Raw genomic sequence first — 11,829 nt, 5'->3', positions numbered from 1 at the left:
CCCAGGGTCATACAGCTAGTGTCTGAGGCCAGATTTCAACTCAGAAAGATGTCTTCCTGACTTCAGGCCTGGTACTCTATCTACTATGCCACCCAGCTGCTCTAGGCTAAGTAGTCATATATACATGTGTATGTGTATATACATACACACATACACACATATATACATATACACACAAATATACATGCACACACACATATACACACACACACACACACATATATATATATATACAATCAGAGGAATATAGAACTTTTAGGATAACCACATAATTAATAGTTGAAGTCCAACTTTGTTAAATGTATTTTTTAATAAAAACTGCACATCACCCCTTCTTATTGCCAATTTGGTGTTTTTCAAGGGGCACATCTTATCACATGCTGACATTTTGCTAACATTCCTGGTTTACATCGACTTTGTGCCACTCCTAAAGAGAAACAGAGTTCAGTAACACAAGAGGTACTGATGTCTATGTTCATCTTTGGCCTTTTCTTCCAGATTCCATTTTTCACCCCGGCTGTAGCTTAATTTCCAGTTTTAGATGTCTTCCCAGATACTTTCTCTGTCTATTCCGCCTTTTTCTCTAGATAGATAATCTGACTTAGAAGCCTACAAAAGAATGTTCTTAGTGTTCACTAACCATCTTTTTCTACTCACTCGGGTCAGCATTTCTAATTAGTGCCATGTGTGATCTAACTGACCCCTTCCCTTAGATGTTTTTATAATAAACACCAACCAACCAACCAATCCTTTTTCTCTGAGCTTCAACTTCACTCTTACAGTCAAAGCTGACTTCCTCTGGGTGTCAATTAAGTTCAGCTGTAAGCTAATCAACCCTCCGGGTGTTCTTCATTTGGTAACGGTGACAGCCCAGAACCCAGGCTCTACCACTAATGAAGAGATAAAGTTACTGTATTGTTTAGCACTTGTGTTTAAGCTAAAGGGAAACGTTAGAGAGGGGAAGAAGAAGGGGGGGGCAGGCAGAAGGGGCAGGAGAAGAGGGGTCAGAGGAGAAGGAGGAGAGAGAAAAAGGAGAAAAAAAAAGAAGTTGTCTGTGAGGAAGAGGGAAGAGAGGGGAAACAGAGGGAGCCAGGGAGAGAGGAAAGTGAGAGAAAGCAGGAGGAGAAAGGAAAAAAGGTGGATAGGAAGAAGATGGAAAGGAAGAAAGAGAGGAGAAAAGGAGGGATTGGATGGGGAAGGGAAAGGGTTTGGAAAGAGGCAAAATCTAGGCCTACTTCCAGGAAAAACTTGCTAAAAATTAGAGGTATCTAAAAGGGAAATGGGTGGTCCTAAGAACTGGTAGGTTGCCCAAACTTAAAGGTTTTATAAGCACAGCCTGAATGACTGCTTGTCAGCCATGTTATAGTGGAGATTCCTATTATATTACTATATATATATATATATATGTGTGTGTGTGTGTGTGTGTGTGTGTGTGTGTGTGTGTGTGTGTACTATATTACCATTGAGGTCTCTTTCAAAACTCAAATTCTGTGAATCTGTGAGAAGATAAGAAAGAGGGGAGGGAGAGGAGGTGGGGGAAAGGAAAGGAAGAGGGGAGAAGAGGGAAGGGAAGTGGAAAGAAGGGAGGGAACAGAAAAGAGCATAACATTTTAAAGGTAGGTAGTGCTCACAAGGAGTACAAGGGGACTTGGGTGGTCTCCATATGCCGTGTTACAGATTGCTGTGGGTGAGCCCTGCTCAAATAGTTGCCCTAGTCTCACAGGGGTGGGGAACCTGTGGCCACATGTGGCCTTGTGGGTCCTCGAGTGCAGCCTTCTGACAAAGTCCGAGTTTTACAGAACAAATCCTTTTATTGAGGGGATTTGTTCTGCGAAGTTTGGATTCAGTCAAAGGGCCTAGTCTATATCTATGTCAAGTAACAAGAGTGGTTTAGAGGGAATCTTCGTCTACTAGTATATTTATTGTGAAAGTTCCTCGTGTTCCCCCACTACATATAATGCTAGCTTTTGGATTTAGAGAATTTTTATCATAGACCTTTCCATGGCTATACTTTTAGGTTTGGGGTTAATTTTTTTAAGTTTAAGTGAATGTTGTACTTTGTCAAAGGTTATTTTTCTTCATTTATTGGTATAATCATGTGGTTTGGAATGTTTTGGTTTTAATATAATTATACTGTTTTCCTAATATTAAACCAAACTAGCATCCCTAGTAGAAATCAAACTTGAAATCATAGTGGATGTTTTGATGATTTGCTGTAATATTTTCCCCAAGATGTCAAAATTATGTAACAAATTTGTAGTGGATAGTATTAAGGTTTTATCCAGATTTGTTCAATGACTTTTGTTGTGTATAGGAGTGAAGGCAGCAGATGGTGGGAGTAGCTCAAGGCTGGGGTTTAGCAGGATAAGATTGATGAAAGAGTAAGGCTGAAAGGGACTGGAGAAAAGAGAACAGTGTGGAATTGAATTGGCTCACCAAGGGGTCAAGATGGGGAAGAGAGAGCATAGCCAATGCAGGGGTGGCCTGGGAAAGAACTGATGGGTTGAGAGATTGGGAGTCCCTGTAGGGATAAAGAATGGGGTTAGGAATTGTAAGACAGAAACAAAGATGGAATGATAAAAAGATTATGATCAGATGAAGGAATTTCAGAGTTTATAAACGTGGAAGTGAAAAGTTTGTGGGTGAGGTCAAAGTCAAAGGTATGACCTTTGACATAGGTATCTCTGTGGGTAGCTGAAGCAAGATAAAGAAATAGGTCATGGGAAATGATTAATTGGAGGAACCATGAGTTTAGGGTTGTTAAGGGAGCATCACTGCATAAGTTGAAGTCCCCTAGTATGAGGGCAAGAATTGGAAAGACACAGACCTTAAATACACTGAAGATCCAGGTACTGAACTCAGTGAGGAAGGAGAATGTCCTGAAGGTTGGTATATTCCAAAAAACAACTCCAAAAAGTCAATTCAAAAGATGTCATTAACTAGGGAGCTCAGGGATAGTATCTGCCTGAGTCTCTCATCTCCACAGTGTTATCCAGGTTGGGAGCCTAGGTACCCAGGATCATGAGAGAGAAGGGTAAGGGACAGAAGAGGGAAGGAAAGGGAAAGACAGGAAGAAGAACAAAGGCAAAAGGGCACTGGGAGTGGGAATAAAAATATTTGAAGGTGAAGGGAGATGCAAGCTTACAAAATGATGTTGAAAAGTCAGGAATCTAACTCTGGGGAGATGAACACTGACCTCTGGGAAACAAATGGTACTTCTCTGAGAACCAGAGCAAAGCAAACAAAGTCAAGAAGGAGATAAGGCAGAGAGGCAGGGGATGAGCAGTAATGGCCTCCTCACAAAGTGAGTTAACGCTTACTTAATAAACAGAAAACTCCCTGCAATGTAGGGAATTCAAGGCTATGACAAAAAAACAGAATAAAGCCTCTCCCACAGGAACTTAGTGGGAGGAAGATGAATTGAATTTCTTTGCTCATAGCAGCTCTGTTCAGGCTGAAGAAAGGGAAAGGAGAGAAGACACTAGGTTAAATGAATTCTGTAGTGGCCCCAAAGCAGAAACAAGCAGGTAGAAAGACAATTTAGGGGACCTTTCTGTCTTATCAGAAAAAAGTAGTACCCTGTTGTTTTTGTTTGTTTGTTTTGCCCACTAGGAAGTCTGTCCCATGGTGCTTACAGGTGATTTGTAACAGATTTTCCTTCTACTTCTGTGTGTCTTGGGTCCATATTCTTCATCACATCCTTCTACTAGCTCCCTGCCCTCAGGGTCTTTGCTCCACACGGCTCTCAATTCAATTATTATGTGATCCTGGACAAATCATTAAACCTGTCTGCCTCAGTTTCCTCAACTGTAAAATGGGGATAACAGTACCTACCTCACAGGGTTGTTGTGAGGATCAAGTGAGATGGCATTTATAAAGCACCTAGTATTTATTAAGCACTTAGCAAAATGCCTGGCACATAGTAGGTGCTTAATAAATGTTTATTTCCTTCCTTCAGGGAAACACTAGTTTCTACCGCTACTATGTAGCAGATGTTGCTTCTACCATACCTCACCCCACAAAGGCAAGGTCCTAAAGGTCTTTCAAGAGGACCTTTCACAATTTGAATGGCTCTAGAGTGATTACTAAATGATCCTCATCTTGGGAGTGAGAATAGCCTGGCATAGACTAATACTAGAGGAGGAAAAGAAGAACTAAAACATAAAGATAGAAAAAAAAATCCCAACAATGGGATACTGAAGGAGCAACTGATTATAGAGAAGAACAAAGCAATCCACTCTTTGGAAGGACCAAGTCCTAGATCTTAATGATTGGTCTATGTGGTGGTGATGCCAAGTCTTTGCATTTCACAGTAGATCTTCCAATGTAAAATAGTGACAACGGGCAGGAACAGCACCAATAACATCAGAACCAGATACTTCCATGACAGGTACCTTCTCCATCCCCAACCCCCACAGCTTCCTTCTTTGTGTTTCTTCCCTCATTAGACTGTAACTTTCCTGAGGGTGGGGGACAGCTTTCTTTCTCATACTTAGTATCCTCGGTGTTTAACACAGTGCCTGTCACATAGTAGATACTTAATAATGTTCATTGACTGACTGACCACAGGGTAAATGAAGATACTTCTGACTTAGTTACCAGTCCTAGTCATGGGTCAGGGCCATTTGCAACATGAGAGTCCAAAGGGATTTACCCTCTTCAGTGCGGCCTGTCCCCCTGCCCACTCTTGTTCGTGTCAACTGCTATTCCCACAGTTACAGGACCCAAGCACTGGCCCCTTGTAGTTGACAATTACTGCCACTCCTGGGACCCAGGCATTGCCACTCTAACGCAATGCCTACCAATGCTCCCTATGCTGGGTTGAGCTGAGCTGTTTGGGGTGCTACTACTGCCCCCTATGCTGGGCCAAGCACTGGGACTGGTGTTGCTGATGTCCCCCTATGCTGGGGCCTGCACTAGAGTCATCTTTATAGGGGCCCCTCATTCCACCCATCACTGGAAGTCCCAAAAAGTTTCAATTCATAGGAGTGGGAGCTATATTTTTAAAATTTTCACCTGAGGCAGCACCTCTTTAGGGTACATTTGGCCTTTTTGTCAATATCTCTAGTTCTGAAAAGGTCTCTGGACTTCCTGCATCAAGCATTTTCCTTCCAAATGCCTCCATCAACGCCTTGCACCAAAAGTTCTCAACAAAGTCCACGTGGCACAGTTACTGATAGGCTACCAAATGCCATATAAAAAATTCCAAGCAATTCTTTTATTACAGTTTTAGATAGTCTCCTAATTCCTGTCTTTAGAGAAGGCCCAGACTTTTTCTAAATGAATGATAGGGGAGGAGCTCCCTATCACCTCCCCAATCCAAAAAAAAGTATGCAAATTCAACAAATGACCATTTACAGCATTTATCATCCTCAGGGCATGGGTTCAGAAAGACAAAAAGCAAAAAAAAAAAAAAAAAAAGTCAGGGAGCACATTTACATCTGTCTTTAGTTGCTGAATGCCCAGTTTACTCTTTAATCTCTCCCCAGGGAAATGAGATCACCTCCCAGTAGAGGCCAGCAATACCCAGGGCTCAAAGCTTTTCCAGCATTGATCAATGATCACCAACATTAACAACCACACCAAATACATATTATATGGGTAAGGTACTGCCCTTTTCTGAAGTGGACATTTTATTTGCTAAACAAGGCAGGAAAAGGCCACTGGTAGGAGGAGCACTGTTTGAGGCTCTGAGAGAAGGGGGCCCCTTAGAGGACTAGAGAGAAAGCAGTTTTTAAAATAAGACTTAAAATACAAGAAAAAGGACTGAGAGAAGGCTTAGAAGCAGGGGTAGAGAACCTGTAGCCTCGAGGTCACTTGCAGCCTTCTAGGTCCTTGGGTGAGGCCTTTTGACTGAGTCTAAGTTTTACAGAACAAATCCTTTTATTAAGGGGATTTGTTCTGTGAAGTTCGTTTGGATTCACTCAAAGGGCCACACTTGAGGCCGAAAATTCTCCACCCCTGAGTCTTAGTGCATAAGTTTAATAATAGTTTTTAAATGCAGGTATTCCCAGTTTGGAAAACCAGATTTATAAAAGATAAACTCAGAGCCATTAAAAAAAAAAACCCAATACTTTATAAGAAGTATTTGTTACTGGTTTCTCACCTATAGGGAACTCACCACGGCCAGTTTAAAACTATCTAATTTATATTACATGACCAGACTAAATCACAAGGTAAACTGAAAGTAAGATTGGAAGAATAGCGGTGGGAAGACTTGTTGGAAAGTTTCTGCACTACCCAGGCAAGGACAGTATTCAAAGGAGAACTCATTACTTTCTTCTCTCAACCTGCCTCTACTCTAAATCCCCCTGTTAAAGGTACCAGCATGCTCCTAGACATCAAGTTTTATAATCTGGGAGTCCTCCTTCATTCTTTCCCCTCATATCCAACCAATTGCCCAATCTTCTTCAGACCTACTTTTACCACATCTCTCCCATCTGTCTTTTCTCCACCCACATGGCCACTTCCTTACTTTGTACCCTCAGTTCATAGCCCCTAATTGACTGACTCTCTGCCTCTAGTCTCCTTCTTCTCCAAGAGAAAAGCCACCAAGTCAGTCTTGACAGTCTTGTCACCCCCTAGTTCAGAAACCTTAATTAGTTCTTGCCTTCAGGATAAAACACAAGACTCTCACCATTAAAGCCACTTAATGAATCTGGCTTCTTTCTGCTTGCCTATCCAGCCTTATTTCATAATACTCTTTCACAAACCCTATCCGAGTAAAAGTGGACTGACTAATCTACAGTAAGCTCAAAATGGATAGGTGACCTAAATTTAAAAGGTCACATCATAAAATAAAAAGAGGCAATAAGCATTTATGTATCACCTACTATATTCTAGACACTTTACAAATATTAACTTACTTGGTCCTCAAAACAACCCTGTGAGGTAGGTGCTATTATCCCCATTTTACAACTGAGGAAACTGAGGCAAACAGTAGTTAAAGTGACTTGCCCAGGGTCACAGAGCTAGTAATTATCTGAGGCCAGATGTGAATTCAGGTCTTCTTGATTCCAGTCCCAGTCTTCTATTCATCAAGCCACCAATGGCCTCTAAAAGAATGAGAGTCATAACTGTGACATGTGTCACAGTTATGACTAGGGGAAGAGTTCTTAACCAGAGATAGGAATTACAAAAGCTGAAATAAAATGCATTAAAAAAAAAAAGATATTCTAAGAGAATGATTCCAATGATTCTAAGAGAAAAGTGTTGATTGGGGAAAATCTTCACATCAAATATATTTAATAAGGGTCTGATATCCAAGATATATAAGGAATAAACACAAATATGTAAGACTAAGAACCATTCCCAAAGAAGATAGGCAAAGGATATGAACAGTTCTCAAAAGAATTGCAAACTGGTAACAAACATATGAAAGACTCCTCCAGATCACTTCTAATGAGAACAATGCAAATCAAAACAATTCTGAAAATTTCCCTCACACCTAGCAAATTTGCAAAGATGATAAAAGCTGTTAATAAAAACAAAATGGGTGCACTAATGGACTGTTGGAACTATGAAATGATCCAACTATTCTGGAAAGCAATTTGGGATGCCTTTGTTTTTTTTTTAAGTGACTAAAATGTCCACAGGTAGCTAGCTAGGTGGCTTAGTGGATAGAGTATCAGGCCTGGAGTCAGGAAAAACTCATCTTCCTGAATTCAAATCTGGCTTCAGACACTGTGTGACCCTGGGCAAGTCACTTGACCCTGTTTGCCTCAGTTCCTTAACTGTAAAATGAGCTGGAGAAGGAAATGGCAACCCACTCTAGTTTCTTTGCCAAGAAAACCCCAAATGGGGTCACAAAGAATTAGACAACCGAAAACAACTAAACAAAAAAAAAGTCCATACCCTTTAATCCAAAGAAATCACCTCTAGGTATAAATGACTTCAAGATCAAAGACAGAGAAAAAAGTCTCATATATACCAAAATATTCATAGCAGTACTTTTTTATGGTGGCAAAGAACTGGAAATAAAGAGTATGCCTGTCAATTAGGGAATAGCTAAACAAATGCATGTGATGGAATATTGCACAATAAGAAATGATCAATGCAGAATTTACAGAAGCATGGGAAGGCTTATGTGAATCAATGCAGCATGAATTTGAAAGCCAGAAAGATATATGCAATCACTGTAATGCGCAAACAAGCAAAAAGACTAATACTGTATAATTGTAATGACCATCAAGCTTTGCTCCAAGAGAATAATTAATATCTCCTAATTCCCTGAAGAGGTGAGGGTCTATGGATGTGAAATATCACATATACTTCTGGACCCAGTTGATGTGTCATTTTTGCCGAAATTGTATTTTCTTTTTCTTCTTTTAAAAATTCTTTTGTTACAAAAGATGGCTCAAGGAGAAAGGGAGAAGAGAGGAACATATTTGGAAGCAAAGGTGATAAAAGATACCTACGTATTTTTTTAATGTCCAGATAGCTATTCCCTAAATTGGTCCCTCTGCTTCCTTGCAGTCTATAGTCACACAACTCATACTTCAATTGAATTCATATAAGACCAGAGATAAAACTAACATTTTAAAGATGAAAAAAAAAAATTGGTGGGTAGTTGAATGACTTGCCCAAGGTCATGTAGTTATGTATCAGGAGCAGGATTTGAACCCATCATCTTCTCCATGAAGTTGGCTCTGATCCCAGTGCTTTTTAAATTTTTACATTTTGTAGTTATAGCAACATCACCAACTCATCGAATATACACTCCTTGAGGGCAGAGCGCTTTTAGTTTTTACATTCCCAGTGAAACTATCAAAGTGCCTTACATGGAGCTGCTTCAAAAATATCTGCTGTACTGAATTAGTAATGATTTATTAGGGCAAACAGTGGAAAGATAGGGGGGACAGATTATGTTGTGGAGGTAGAAACTGAATGGATTTATTGACTGAAATAAATAGAGCAGAACCCCCCCCCCCACTCCCTATGAACCATACTAAAATGTGATTGAGAAATACTTAAAATACAGATATTACACTTTAAAACTAAGTTAATGTGGCCCACAAAGATTCCTACGTAGACTTTAACGGCCCATTTCTATTTGATTTTGAAGCTACTGATGTAGAGGAGCTAGACACTATCAGTTTAAAACATGGAAAATGGGGTGAATAGTATCAATCAAAGTGAAGTGAGAGATTAGCAGGGTTAGGGAGAAAAGCTAAAGGTTTTGCTGAGACTTCCAATCGATACCTTACATGAAGACTGAGATGCTGTTGAGGCTCAGAAGGAAAGAATGGATAGAATGCACTTAGGTCCAAGAAGAACCAAGGGATCTTAATGGACAAGCCTAGTGAGTCAATAGGCTGATGCAGTAACCCAAAAGTGCTAATGAAATCCAAAGTTGTTAGTAAAATTTCCAGGAGGAATTGTTTCACTGTAACCTACACTCAGATCACTTCTGAAACAGCACAACCTGGGCACTTTTTACTTAAAAGAAATTTCAGTTAACACCTTTTAACATTAGTCATTTCTGAATATGCTCCCCTCTCCCACTGCCCCTTCAAGTTCTCCCAAGAAAAAGTTAATTCAACCAATGCACCTGCACCTGTGCCTATACTATCTTCCCACCCAGATAGGAAGTACATTTCACGTTCTCGGGGACCAACATTCATCCAGCTTTTAGTGTTTTCAATACACATCATTAGGATCACATTGTTCTTGTTCAGCATCAACTTCACACTACAACCATTCACACAAGTCTTCCCATATTTCTGATCTTTCATTGATCACTCTTACAAATCTTCCCAAGTTTTTGTATTCTTACGCTCCAACATATTCTATATGCCACAGGTTGTTGTCATTCCCCAATTTCTGGGCATCACTGTTTCTAGCCCTTTGCTACAACAAAATGTGGATCTTTGCCTGTCTTTGGCCTCTTTGTGCCCAGTAGTAGGATTGCAAGATAGAGAATGAATGAATTAAAGCATTTATTAAGCATTTAAACTACATGCTAGGCACTGTGCTAAGCACTGGAGATACAAATAATACAAAAAGCAATAATTCCTGCCCTCAAGGAGCTTACATTCTCATAGAGGAAAACAACACACATAAGGGTGGTAGCCAGGAAATTTTGCTCTGGGAAGTCAAAAGGGATAGAGTTGTCTTGAGCAATTGATTGCTACATCCTTGGTAGGATTGCCAGAGTGCAGAGCGGTGAGTCTGTGGCTGCTGAATATGGTGAACTCGCATCAATCAGGAATGAATGGCCCCAAGGCAGAAGGCAGAAGCGCAGGTTGGAGACCAAGGGTCCAGAGTGGCATGCAACAGCACAGGAGGAAAATGGCCAGAATGCAGTTCAGTGACTTGACAATTTCAAATCCTTTTTTTCAGAATGGTTAGGCCAGCCCACAGTTCCAAAAGTGTTAATGTGCCTGTCTTCCTGCAACCCTGCAAACATTTGCATCCTTTATTCACTTTTGCCAATTTGATCATTGAAATGAAGCTTCAGTTGCTAATTTGAATGCTAGCGATCTAGAGTGCACTTGTTTTTTTGCAACCTGGTGCTTTTTGGATCAAATCCCTCTTTAAGATTATCAGTCAATTTATGACTTTAATGGGATAAGTGACCAAATGTTATTAACAATTTCCCTAGCTTGACAATCTTTTTATTCTGAATTCGTTTGGTACAAAAGCTCATTTTACATAATAACCTATTAACACCCCTAATCCCCGCTTGGTTGAGGATTTTCCCTTAACCACAGATATCAAGAATAACTCCCTTCTATTCTCAATTTTGAAAAATTACATTGTTTAGGGTCACATCCATTTGGAACTTGCCGTCTTATAGTCTAAATCTAAATTCTTCCAAACAAATCAAGTAATCATATTAGCACTGGACTACATTCATGTCAAGTCTTCCTTACCTATTGTTCCACTCACTCAGCAAACAGTTCAGATTACTGCCTTCTAAACCTGAGATCTAGCTAAAGCTAGGCTTCACTCCTTTTCTCCCTATTTTTTAGATTCCTGTTTACTGGTACTTTTGAATGGCTTTTTACTGCTTGTGTACCTACTTTTAACTCCTCAGAATATCAATTCCTTGATGGCAGGGATAACTTTTCATATCCCTAACATCTACTAGCAAAGTATCCTAAATAGAAAGGTGCTTAATAAATTGTTTGTAAAATTGAATTGAATTGGGCTCTTAAAGAAAGCTAACTGGAGTATATACTCTTGCCATAACTCTCCTAACTATGTGAACATGAAAGTTCAATAGGACCTATCCTGAATCCTTCCCCTTGTATCTTGCTATATACCTATGTTCTTTTACTATCAGTGACTGTTATCTATGAATTGCTAAGTATTTAAAGTTGGTTAGAATCTCAGAAGATTTTCTGGTATATCCCACTCACTACAAACAAGAGGTCATGAACTTGTACAAGGTCACACAGCTAGTTGGTGGCAAATGTAGAATTTCAACTCCAAATCCAGCCTCACTTAACCAAATGGTTATTGACTTGAGCCACTAAAAAGTTGTGTTACTTCTATGAAACAACTTATCTGTACTGGATGTTAAGATAAAAACTTAAAAAGCCTCCCATTTCACTCACGAGGTTGAAAGTAACAGGAATTTTTTTACAAAGGAATCTATACATGTATTTCACCTAATATTGGTCTGCAAGTGAGAGCAACAAAGAAAAGTAGACTCTGCAGTTCAACTTTTTATTTTAATAAAATCAGAATATGCACAGCACATGCAGTGCTAGCATCTAAACTAATACAATAAGCAATTACTAAACCTACAGTGACTTGAAGTTCAATCTTTACATTCAGCAAGTTTAAATCCATTCTTGCATATGATTTTTGAATCCTTATTTA

This window comes from Vombatus ursinus, unplaced genomic scaffold, assembly GCF_900497805.2.
Source record: "Vombatus ursinus unplaced genomic scaffold, bare-nosed wombat genome assembly UNPS02014809.1, whole genome shotgun sequence".
NCBI lineage: Eukaryota > Metazoa > Chordata > Mammalia > Diprotodontia > Vombatidae > Vombatus > Vombatus ursinus.
Note: the sequence above shows the minus strand (reverse complement) of the source record.